The sequence below is a fragment of the Balaenoptera physalus genome, assembly GCF_965194825.1.
Source record: "Balaenoptera physalus genome assembly, chromosome: 7".
NCBI classification, from domain to species: domain Eukaryota; kingdom Metazoa; phylum Chordata; class Mammalia; order Artiodactyla; family Balaenopteridae; genus Balaenoptera; species Balaenoptera physalus.
Genome location: NC_138886.1, coordinates 26,054,904 through 26,068,157, shown reverse-complemented (window position 1 = coordinate 26,068,157; position 13,254 = coordinate 26,054,904). Strand labels below are relative to the sequence as shown.

At 45.1% G+C, this 13,254-nt stretch overlaps 2 long non-coding RNA genes across 2 annotated transcripts in view; one reads left to right on the top strand and one right to left on the bottom strand.

Moving 5' to 3' along the window:
* Window positions 1-13,254, bottom strand: part of LOC309665076 — a 236,336-nt gene that overhangs the window by 51,338 nt on the left and 171,744 nt on the right. The gene's annotated exons all lie outside the window — the stretch shown is intronic.
* LOC309665087 overlaps window positions 1-13,254 on the top strand; it is a 230,806-nt gene that overhangs the window by 207,352 nt on the left and 10,200 nt on the right. The gene's annotated exons all lie outside the window — the stretch shown is intronic.

Here is a 13,254-nt window from a genome sequence, read left to right as displayed (position 1 = left end):
CTAGACAGAACGGAGGGGCAAAGACTTGCTCCTTAAGTAATTTCCCTCATCAGCATCATGGCCAGAACCATCCACTGCAGCAGAAACAAAGAAATGCCAGTTAGGGGAGTGAGGTCCAGACACTCAGGCCTCCGTGGCACCAGGGAAGAACCCACTGTCCCCACCAGGACCCATATCAGGCCCACATCACACAGGCCGCCTGGGCTCTGCAGCCTTATGCACAGCCTTGGTCCTGAACCTTTCTCTCACCCAGCTTCTGCCCCATTTCCCAACCTAACTCAGACTGCCAGTTGTGAGGGAGGAAAGGGGGACCGGGATCCAGAATTCCAAATTCCTGAGTAGCTGCCTATTGATGTCATAGGCCCCTCATGGGCGCATACCATAGAAAGAACATCCCCCCTTTGCTACCACCAGGATGGGTGCGGGAGGGCTGGGCTACATTCTGAGAGGTGAGGTCATTATTCACCCTCTCACCCCGCTCAGTGCCTCCTTTTCCCCGGATCATTCCCTCGTTCCTACCCAGCATTACACACAGGCCCGGGAGAAGCCCCGGTCCCATGAATGAAGCATTCTGGAGAGTGTCCGAAAGGATGAAACAGTAAAGGAAAGTATCCACAAAGAAGAGAGAACTTTAATTCTCCTTATCCCCTCACCCTAAGCCTGCCCCCCTTCCCCGTGACCCACTTTTATGTCCCTGATGACTCTACTTGAACATGATCCAGTTTAGAATTCCTTCTCCTTACACATTTATATTAGTTAGGATGAAACTAACTGCTGTAACAGATGAACTCCAAAATTTCAGAGGCTTAACTTCGTAAAAGGATTTTTAAAAAAATTCATGGTCAAGTGACTTCCCTGGTGGTTCAGTGGCTAAGACTTCGCCTTCTAATGCAGGGAGTGCAGGTTCAATCCCTGGTCAGGGAGCTAAGATCCCACATGCCTCGCAGCCAGAAAAAAACAAAACATAAAGCAGAAGCAATACTGTAACAAATTCAGTAAACACTTTAAAAAATGGTCCACATCAAAAAAAATATATATATATAAATATATATAAATAAAAAAGTACATACGTAAAAAATAAATAAATAAATAAAAATTCATGGTCAATGTGTGTGTTTTTCTTCGATCATGGGAGGTGGGACAGGGGGTGTGGAGAGAGAATGCTATGGACTCAATGTTTGTGTCCCCCTCCCCCAGATTCATATGCTGAAGCTCTGATGGTATTGGGAGGTGGGCCTTTGGGAGGCAATTAGGTCATGAGGGTGGAGCCCTCAGAGACTGGATTAATGCCATTAGAAAAGAGACACAAGAGAGACAGTCTCTCTCTTCACCATGTGAGGACACAGCATGAAGGTGTCAGTCTGCAGACTAGGAAGAAGGCCCTCACCAGGAACTGAACTGGCCAGCACCTTGATCTTGGACTTCCTAGCTGCCAGAACTAGGAGAAGTGAATTTTTGTTGTTTAAGCCACCCGGTCTACTGTATTTGTGTTATAGCTGCCCGAGCTGACTAAGACCGAGGGGCTTGTGTTCCCTGCAGGAATTCAAGGTAACAGGCTCTGCCATCTTCTTCAGGGGGGGCTTTCAATCTCACCCTGGGTGTCAGCATCCAGTTTGCAAAGGGGGAAGAGCGTGAGGGATCAGGCTGTTGTGGGCCAGGCCTCAAAGGAAATGCCTCACGTTCCCTGACTAGAATCCAGTCCCGTGGCCCCAGGTAAGTGTGAGGAAGGCAGGGAACGTAGTGCTTCAGAAGCAGGAGCAGGAGTTGCCAGGTTTGCTGAGCAGCTCGCCAGGTGCCGTGATGCGGGTCTGCAAGGTCCAGATCAGGGAAGGTTCTGTGAGAGAACGGAGACGAGGTGTTGGGAGGAGGGCAGCAGCACCTGCAGATCCCAGTGAAACCAGTGGAAAACCACATGGTGAGGAAGACTGGATGCTCTGGCTCTGGAAACGCTGCTGGCAGGACCCAGATGAGCTGGTGAGCTGGACACGGGGCTGAGGTCGCAGAGGCCCAGGGCCACAAGGAAGCACACACGCCGATAGCTCTGGGCAGAAATGGCCATCGGGAACGCCAGCCACACAGACAGTGGGACAAGCTTCGGGATAAATACATGAATTTATTTAGCTCCTTTTTGCATATTCTAAGTCTTTGAGGAAGATGACAGACACGTGGGAGGAGAAGAGGTCTGTGAGCAAGATACAAAAATCCTCTACGACTGAGGAAAAGTGGCACGGAGGTTGGTAAGTAATATGACTGGGGTTAGGAAAAGAGCAGCGGGATTGCCTTGAAGAAGGAGATGCAGAAGGAAAGAGTCGGAGGATATGCCGGACAGAGGAGGGGGAGGAGGAGGGGGAGGGGGAGGGGGGAGGGGGGAGGGGGAGGGGGGAGGGTCCCAACCCCACTGCTGGTCCTGACGTGGAGGGTGTGAGAGGGTGACTGCCCTTCCTGAGAGGGTGCTGAAGGACACGGCGGGTCAGGTGCAACCAGGTCCCAGTTGAGATGATGTAGGCGGAGGGTACACAGCAGGAAGCCTGGAGGAACAGCAGGAGTCTTCTAGAGCCCCAGGGCAGGGTGGGGGGGGCCCAAGGTGGGAATAGCTTGCACCTGGGCCAGAGCTGACCTGGGTGGAACTTTGAGAAAATGGGAGAGGGCAGCTGATCAGATGGACTGTGGCCTGAGGGAGACAGTGAGCCCTATTTTATGATCAGTGCATTTTATTCTAGGTAAATTATACTCCAATTTATAAAAACTGGAATAAAACCCCATAAGGGCAATGTAAAAAGTGGTGTAAATTACATAGGAAAGTATCAACCATTTCCCCCAAATGAAGAGGCTTGGGTCACATACACATTTTTTAAGGCATGGAGTATGAAGAAGATAAAATTACTTTTAAAAATGGACATAAATAGCTAATGTGAGCAATAATGAAGATTTAAGAAAGACCAAAAACGCAAAGAAACAAATTATCCTGCTGTTGTTTTACTCACATTAGGCTTATCTGAGCTGGCAAGTGTTTCAGCTCAGGTTGGAAATGCCTGACAGAGAAGTAGAAAGTTCGTTTCATTGGGAAAGGAAAAGGATGGATTCCACTTTAAAGGTTAAAATTTCGATCTGGGAGCTATAACAGCACTGTCAAATAATTATCATTGTTATTTTTACAAATCTATTTCACTTTAAAACAAGTTGGGAAATTTCTGACTTAGTTTAAATGAGACCTCAATTCTCCCAGGCCTGATCGCCACCTGAGGCAGGGTCTCCCGCTGAAAAAGTGCTGTGCTGAGTCATTCAAATGCCAGCTCCCACTGAGAGAAATAACGGAGCCAGATTCTCGCAGCAGAGCCGCTGAACAGTAGGGGAGGGAGCAAGGAGGGAAGATAATTTTTCCAGGCAGATCTGAATGCTTCTTTTTTACAGGATCTTAGTCAATATTTATCTAGCTATTCAAAGAGTTTTAACTAATCATTTATCTCTTCTTCCTTTTTGTCCTATTTCTCTGCCTCTTTGGGGTCCACTGAACTTGGACAACAGAAGGAAGCCCTAGCTTCTTTATTTCAGACCTAAAGATGTCAGAAATAAAACTTCTGGCTGAGGTATAACCAAATTGTGAAACTCAGACAGTTGGTGCAAGACCTATGAAAAATAAGTCTTATACCCCCTCCTTCTGGGTGTTGATTTATAGAGTAGTAAGCTTTATCAGCTATGATTTATTTTTCTAGAGTCTTTTTTTTTTTTTTTTCTCATGGTACCATTTTCAGGGGTTACTAACTAACCCAGTCCTTCTCTGACATACAACTTTCTTTGACTTTGGGCATTAGAATAGCTTCTTGGGAGAAGAAATCTTGTTTGCCATTTTGAAGTACAGTGGGATACACAGCGGATGTTGCCTTTAAAGGAATCAGTCCCACCTTGCATTTCTGTAATTATTAAGAGAGGTGGAGGAGCCAAGCCCTTCCACCACGCCCCTGATGGGGGACACTGACATGCCTGATCAAAGTCCCTGGAGGACGAGAAGCCAGGGGATAAGAAGTCAAAGTCAAGTTCCCTAGGAAACACTCAGAAAAGGCGATTTGTGCGCAGCTGTTTTCTTGGGAAGGAAGTGAAGGAAGCAGGGCTGGGTAGAGATGACGGGGAAGTTGAACTGGGATGCAGTTCCAGTGGGCCCCAGGGGAGCTCTGAAGCCGAGGTGACTCTTCAGAGGTGTCCAAAGTTGAGCTGACAGGGCTGGGCCTTTGTATCCCACACTGAACAGTGATTGGATGGAGGCTGTCCTCGGGGAGAAGCTACCTTGGGAGAGGCACCTCCCTTCCGCTAAGGACAATTCCCGCAGACAGTCAGCAGGCAACACTCCCGGCAGCTGGGGATGGGTGCCTCAGTTCTGAAGGGGAGACCCAAGTGGCACATCACAGCATGCACTGAGGGGCCACTCTTTATGAAGTTTACCGCTGAAGCCTTTCTTGGACTCTAAGTGACTCCTCTATTATTTGCGCATGGATTTACCACATGCATGACCCTGCCACATCCATCGCCTCGTTTCATAAAACATAATAGAATGCTAGAAGGGAAACGAATATGATCCAATCTAATCTCGTTTTATAAATGGAGAAATTGAGGCCAAGAGAGTAGGAATAATTTAGTCAAGGCGGTAAAGTGTAGTCATGGCAGAGCTAGAACTGGAACGCTGGTCTTCTGACTTCCAACACCCAATCTCTTTCCACTATCCATACCTGCTGCCTCTGCCTCCATTTTATTCTCACAGTGGCCCTAGAGCACAGGCAGGAAAGGTATCATATATATGTGATAAATATATACAGTGACAGCAAAGCTCACAAAGCCAGAAAGTAGAAATAGTCCAACCCAAGTCTATTTGAGGATCAAAAAGGGTGCTTGGTCAACCACACCACACTGGGGGCCTTTCCCAAGGGCCCCATCTCTATTCAGTTCAGCTCAATGATCATTTGTTGAGCATCTAGACACTGTGCTAGGCCCTGGTGATACAAAGATTAATTAGACACTACATCAGCTTTCAATGAGTTCACCCCACTTAAATGGAAAAAAATAGAAAAGTATAGATCAGTTCAGTGTCACTCTGTACCTGTTCTGATAGAACTAAACAATGCCATTAGGGTACAAAGGAGAACCCCAACTCAGCCTGAGGGCTTCCTGGAGGAGGCAAATGTGTTCACATTTGAACGAGAGACCCTCATTCTCCCTGCACATCCCCACCTGATCTTCCCCAGCTGAGGGCCGGGGGGAGGGGGGCGGCTGCATCATCTACTTAGTGACTGGAGCTGGGCATGTAGAAGAGGGGGCCAAAGTCAGAATCTCCTCCTCCTTCACCCCACCTCCAACTACCCATCTGCCACAGAGGGTTAATTAGGCTTTCTCACCTCTCCCCCATTCCCATCTTTGCCTTGATTTTGATATCACAACTTCTTAACTGGATGTGTAAAACCACCTCCTGTCTGGTTCTCTGCCCCCAATTGTTCCTTGCCCTTTCTGCCTGTGCCATCTTTATACAGGGCAAATATGACTCTGCCTTTCCCTGTTAAAAATCGTCCTGTGATCCTACACAGCCTTCTCCTGATATGAAGGTCTTGACACTTCTATGGCTTTAGATACTGCTCATGTGCCTGGAAAAGCAGGCATTAATTGAATCCTCTTCTTTACCTTGCAAACTCCTACTCTTTCTTTAAAACTCAGCTCAGACAACCATCTCCTCCAGGAAGCCTTCCCTGATGTCCTAGTCTGATGTAGGTGTCCCCACTGCACACTGTCAGCCCTTACCACACAGTTCTGGACTCACTGCTATAGCTGCATGTCTTTCTCACAAAGCTGTGAGCTCCTAGAAGGTAGGAGCTTATTTGCTCTGTATTCCAAGCACCTGGCACATGGAAGCTATCTAGTAATTGAGGAAGAGAGGTAATTTCAGGGAGCAGAAATAGCTTGAGCAAAGGCACGGTGGAGCGCAACAATGGTGCTTTTGGGGGTTCTGTATGGCAGAAAGTCTCATGACAATGTAAACAGGGGACAGCATACTTTTCCTGTAAAGGACCAGACAGTAAATATTTGAGGCTTTGCAGGCCAAGAGGCAAAATTGAAGATACTGTGTTGGAAATTGTGTAACCCTTTAACATGTAACTGTTCAGAAATATACAAACCAGTCTTAGCTTGTGGTCTGATCTGTGAGTGGCAGTTTTGGCTCATGAATTGTGGTTTGTCAACCATTGCCACTAAGGCTGAGTAGATAAGGTCCACAGTGAGGGAAAAGGCTGGAGACATAAGCAGACGCCTGATTGTGGAGAGCTAAAATGGCGGGTGGATGATCTAGTACTTGATTCTATAATCAAAGGTGAGCCATCAAAGGGTTTTAGGCAGGGGAGTGAGATGATCTGATCTGTATTTTATAAAGGTTAAGTTGGCTGCAGTGGAAGGGACTCTGTTCAACTGGGCAAACCCACCCGGCCAGTCACCACCTTCTGACACCAGCACGCAGGCATCTCAGATGGATCCGGACATCATCTCTTTTCCCAAGTGAGGAATTCCTGGAAAGAGATGGCCCCCAAGACTAGTATCTCTAATAACTTCCAGCACGAACTAGGGGCCTTGAGTTTGGTGGAACATTCCCAGGGGACAACTTTCCTTTCCTCCTCCCTTCCCAGAAAAATAAATCGGGTCATTTAGAACCAATGGGACAGGACCCACCAAGAACATTCGCTGTGGATGCGCAGACCCATTTCTGCCTAAGTTTCTTCATGACAATGGTTATTTATCTGACCTTGACTTCCACACTGATCCAACTCCTACACTTAGTTCCAAAACAGGTCTTAAATCACTCAGGAGCCAAGCCAAGCCAGGCTGAAAGAGGAAGTAACCTTGGCCGGCACACTCTACAGACATCAAAACAAAGACAGGGTAAAATCAGATGAAATCACCCTCAAACAATGAAAGCAAGATGCTGGCATCTTCTTCAGGGACTGGCCCAAATTAAGACTGTAACATCCATGGATAAGACAGGCAACTGAGTCAGAAGGCTTTCCAGGGGGAGATCTTAGTAGCTAAATCAGACAATGACGATTACTGGATATTACAAACTTAAAATCAAATGGGTATCTGCTTTTGGACGCCTGTTTTGACTTAGGAGGCCACCTTCAGAGTGATTAACTAACTTAACACAGCCTTCTAGAGCGACCACACCCACTTTTACTGCCTATATTAATTTTCCTCTACACACTTCCCTCCAAGAAAGCAACCTTGAACCTGACTCAACTGACCAGCTGAGGTCATGGTAAGTATACTTCACTATTGTCTTTCTGGTTCTACATTCTTACTCAATTTCCTTGGAGAGGAAATGTGTTTTCGTGCTGGTTAGAGATCCAAACTGTTAGCTCCAGGCTACAGTGAAACCAAATTAGTCATTTAAATGCTGAGTCTTCAGTGCAGCAACTCTGCCCCTCCCATCCCTCTACATTTTATTCAGGTAAAGTGGTTTCCTTAGGTTCTGCAAAACTCCTCTGCAGGTGATGTTACTAAGGAAGGACACAGGTCAGACTTCCCCAAGGTTACCTAGAGAGCTTTTGGTTTTATGAGTTCTATTTAGAATCAAGCTAATATGGATCAAATAACTTGAGATTGGACAACTTCAAAAGTTTTAAAATTATCTTAAGAAAGCCATCAGAAGTACCTCCAATTCCCCCAGAATAACCTGCTCAGTATTCTGATGGCCTAATATTGTAGATGAAAAATCACAGGTTGCTAGGTCCCTAAGGATCTCATAGTCTAGGCGCTCATGTTTTAACATCTAATAGCAAACTTTTAAACGGCTATCCTGGGGTGGAGAATGTGATTGAGAGTTTGAATGAAATGGAATCTGTGTAAGATGCTGTGACTATAGCAAATTATCCTACCAAACCCTTGGCTACTTTGTGACCTGCAGAGAATTCATTTACTTTCTGCTGTAGCAAAAATCCTTCTGTTCCTCTTTGAGGAGAGGACCTTGGCTCACAGGACATGTTTAGCCGGGGAGTCCTCAGAATCACAGGGCTCTGGGAGTTAGAGGTATTACAGGACATTTGTAAAGGATTATTTCTGAATTGCTAAACCACTTAGTGACCTATTTTGAGGTTATCCGGTTAAGACCAGGGCACTATCTGATAGAAAGAAGAAGCTCCAGGAGTAACAGTAACCCAGACATCCCCACCAGCACTACCACCAGCCTCTCAAATCTTCTGAGAACTGGGGAAGGCCTGGTATTAGAATTCTGCCTATTAGACCAGGTATTAGAATCTGCCTTCACAAAATTCTACTAAGTCCTTATTTTATACAGGGAGGCCAGCTTTGAGTGCCTGGGGTTAGACTATATTAGGGCAAAAATGAAGAGGAAAACCTACAACTCTCACTATCAGAGGACTTTAGATACTAGAGACCAGGTACACACTTCACAAATCAGAACTGCCAGCCTTCAAATAAGCAATCATATGTAAGTTTGGGGAATATGGTGTAGAGGGTCACTGGCACAGAAGTTCAAAGTGGGAACTGGGTTAGGGATGTCCCTGGTGGTCCAGTGGTAAAGAATCTGCCTTCCAATGCAGGAGACGTGTGTTCGATCCCTGGTCGGGGAACTAAGATCCCACGTGCCGCGGGGCAACTAAGCCCGCACGCCGCAACTACTGAGGCTGCATGCTTCAACTAGAGAGAGAAAACCCGCACGCCACAACTAGAGAGAAGCCCACACACCGCAACGAAGCCCATGCGACGCAACGAAAGATCCCGCACGCCTCAACAAAGATCCCACGCGCCTCAACAAAGATCCCCTCAACAAAGATCCCACACACCACAACTAAGACCAAATGCAGCCAACAACCTCCAGCTTGCACATCCACTGGCCATACAACCAAGGAACCAACACACAGGAAATACACCAGTGGTAACAATCTCTTTGCCCACTATGCCAGGCTTAGTTCACCATCCAAAGTCAACCAGATTATAGGAGAGAAGTCATTTTTAGTATGTGAGTTCTCCACCAGAATTTGCCAAACGAAGGGGAAATTCTGAAAGTAACTTACTGTGAGAAGGCTCTAAACTAGCATAAGTGCAATAAAACTTCAAAGCAGAGATTGTGCATGGACCCTTCCTGTGCCCTAAATGAGCTAAGTGGCAAATATCTCAAGTTCCTCTTGCTGAGTTCTTGGCTTCTGCTTGGCAGACTCAACTGTGTTTGGCTATCTGGGGGCAGTTCTCCTAACCAGATCTCTGGATAATCAATTATTCCGTAGAATTGTCATGACTCTCCCTGAGCCACTCATTTCCTGCACTTTGAACACATGCAAGGGTTAGGGAGTTAGGGAGTGGTCCCTCAGTGGTCAGCTCTTTTGTGCTTTCTGGGTAACCCCTCGCTCTGCAGGGCACTAGTTCCCCTTCAGATGGCTCTTGGTGCCTTAGCTTGGGACCATACCGTGAATGAGGGTCCTAACCAAGAGCTCTGCTGGACTAAGGCACTGACCACAGCCCCACCAACTGGCCAGGGCAGAAGAGCCCATTATGTGAGTGGGGTCATTACTTAGCTTTGCAACTTTGCCTTCTCACTGAATGAGTGCCATCAACACCCGACCTGTGATTCTAGACCTTGCACCACAAAAATCCGGTCACTCCTTGAGGGCTACACCTTCCAGCTACACCACCACACACTCATAAACTCCCAGAGATTCTTGGGTGTGGGAAAGAAGCTAAACTTTGCAGCTGAACAGGTTCACTCAAGTGCCCTTGAGCTTGAGGTAGAGGGAGTGGGCTCACCTTGGACACATCATTAACATGAGAAGGTAGGCAGAGAGCAGGAAGTTCTGCTGAGTACAATAATGGCAAACGTTGGTCAAGTGTTGACCACGTGGCAGACACTGTCTAAGCACTTTGCAAGTGTGATGAAGTCATTTAAGCCTCCCAGCGATGAGTCAAGGCACGTACTGTTTTTGTTTCTAATTTACAAATAATAAAAGTGAAGTACAAAGAAGTGAAGGAATTTGCAGGTAGAAAGCGGCCCACTGGAGAGCCGATGCCAGGCTGCAGTCTCCTGTGCCCCTGCTTCTGGCCACACAGCCCCTGCTAGGACCATATTTCACATTCTATCATCTCCCAGGTACCCTGGAGGTTTACTAGCCCCATTTTATAAATAAGAAGGTGAGTTTCAGAGAGGTGAACTAATTTTTCCAAAAATCACATAGTAGCCAAGCAGGGATTTCAGTCCCTGCCTCCAAGGCCCACACTTTCCCCCCCGTACAACACACTCAACTGGTTCATTTTCCAGAAGTTTTGAAACCTATGCGGAAGAGGAAAAAAGGGAGGAGGTGGGAGAGAAACTCAGAGGAAGAAAAAAAATGAATGTTTAAGGGACAATGAAATTAATGAAATATTTATTTTCCACGCATGTTATGGATCTGAAGTTATATCATGTGGGGTTTGGAAAATAAAAATATATTATGTGTTATTTGGTTTGCAAATAAAATGTCCATGCCTCATTCAATTAATCACACTAAAGCCTAGGAAAGGATTGAAACAAACAAGGACAATTTAAAAATAAACAAAAAATAAGATCCTTAGGGGATTCAAAAAAATAAGAGCATGTTTTCCGCTAATTTAAAAAAATTGTCATGGTTTTTCTCCTCTTTGGTTTTACAGGGCTCTGCAGCAGTTGCACACAATTAGCAGTTAACCATTTGGGAGAAAGTATTTTGGCCCAACTATGCAGCCTCACCCACAAAGCGGGGTGCACTCCAGAGAGTGGCTGCCATCCATCTACCAGGCTCGGCTTTTAGACTCGGCTTTTAGAGCCACCCCATGGGGAAGGGCAATTGTTCCTCATGGTCCCAAGGGAAGACATCAGTTTGGCTGTGACAGTACCCGAATTGCAGGCATGATTGTTCCGGGGGAAGTATTATAGGACCAACAAAAAGAAATCTGTGCTGTATTATTCTGTAGGTTCCAACTGGTTGGATATAAAACAAAACAAAAAAGAAATTACATACTTGATGGGAAATTAGAGCATTTAACATTTCTATTTCTTTTAGACATTTTAATCTATTCCTCCATGAGGATAGCTAACGACTGTCTAAAAAGCTTTTGCCACTTTTCTAGCGCATTCTAAGATGCCTATTTTCTTTTGCTGGTCCTTCCAACAAAACCATGTTCATTTTGTTCTTAGGATTTATTTCCAAGGATACAGTTCTTAGAGTAATTTAGGAATTATCCAAAGAATTATTAAAGGATTTAAGAGTCTTAATATAGCAGTATTAGTTTATACTAAGGGATCCTTCAAGAAAAATTTTTGAATGGTGGTGAGAAAAATCTTAGAAAAAATATCAAAGCCAAGGGCTTCAAAATGATTAATAATAAAGATGAAGAGAGGTAATGTAATTGTTATAAAAGAAGTTTTTTCATATATAAATGTATACATAGGCATGTTACATTTACATCAGGCAAATCCCCTTGATGGTGTTGTGCTAATATTTTTCCTCAAATACATTATATTTTCCCATCATCATGAAGCGGTCCATGATGTGTAAGCTGATCTGCCAGGAAGGATAACGTGTTTGTTCGTGAATGCCTTTTCTATTTACACTTCTAGTCCTAAAGCTAATTAAGTTCTCCTTTGATCGCAGGCTTAATAATAAGAACTATTTGGGTTTCAAAAGTCATATTTAATATCAGAAAACCAGTCCTTTAAGTGTTTCCTTGTGCTGGCTACTGCTGAATGAGCCAGATGGTCTTAATTAAACAATCACCCTTGAGCAGAGAAGAGTACACCAAAGCTCAATCAGTGGCTTTGCCGGTGATTCTTCTCCTCGCCGTGCACAACAACATTGTGTTTTCATCCATAATGTAAGAGGTAGGTCATCTTCTTTACTCACATATCACCCCAATGATGAGTAGAAAATAGAAATTCTCCTCTGTAGAGCATTTCTATAACCTGTGGGGAAGTGTGGTGAAAGCTACGTATTCGGGAGTAAGAGTCCAAAAGTCTTCTCAAGTGCAAGAGGGGGTTCCTAACTTGCCTTCTAAGGTGATGGGTCTGTGAAGGTGGCCCACCTGTTCTTTCACTGGGCTCCAGGGTATGATTTGGAGACAGCATCTGGGGCGGAGCTGAACTATGGAAGAGGGAAAGGATGGTGACCAGTCCATTGGTACAAAAGGATAGAAAAATAGGACCCCTTGTGGTTGGGCAACAGAAAAGGAACCAAGGAAGAGGGAGATGTGTGAACTTAGAATTCCAAGCCCAAGGCTGTTTAAGGTGGGGTGCAAACCCTCTTCTCTGTTCCTCACACAGTCTCCAGTCTACATTACTCACAAATGCTGTTGTACAAGTCAATCCCACAGGGGAGCACATGCAAGAGAACAGGGAAGAACTGACGTCCTGCTTACATTCTCAATACAAGTAGTGATACCAACCCTCAAATCTACAGGCTTACAAATGAGTGAAAAATTGCGAACGGTGTGCTGCTTTCTAGAAGTGAATGGTGGAGTACTGACCCCGAATTCCTTCCTATGTAACTCAAGAGGAAGATCTATTTTACAGTGAAAGTGTTAGAAATCTAAAAATATTATAACTTTGTCTAAATGCACAGAATGTACACCACCAAGAGTGAACCCTAATGTAAACTATGCATTCTGGGTGATAGTGATGCATCCGTGTAGGTTCATCAAACGTGCCACGCTGGTGGGGACGTTGACAATGGGGCAGGCTGTGCATGTGGGGAGTAGGGGGTACATGGGAAACCTTCTGCTCAATTTTGCTGTGAACCTAAAAGTGCTCTAAAGTCAAGTCCCTTTATCCTGTTCGATTTTTTTCATTCCATTTATCACTAAATGAATGGCTATTTTTCTTTTCTTATCACTCACCATTATCCGATTTATTTCTCTCTCTCCTCATTAGGATTTAGGGGATGAACTTTGTCTTTTTTACCACTGTTTCTCCAGCACTTCGAAGGTGTCTGGTATTTAGTAGATGTTCAATAAATATGTGTTGAACAAACAATAGTAAGATGATAAATATGCAGGATCTAAATAAATAAATAAATATGCAGGATCCCAAATGAATGATCTTTGGTAGAATTCAACAAGTCGGTAGGCATATGACCACAACCAAATCACTTCACATCTCTGGGATTCATTTTCCCATGTGTCCAAGGAAGGGTTCTTCCTAAATCAGCAGTGAGCAACCCTTAGCCTCAAGAATGCACGTGGCCCACCTCGTTACACATAGGATCTAAG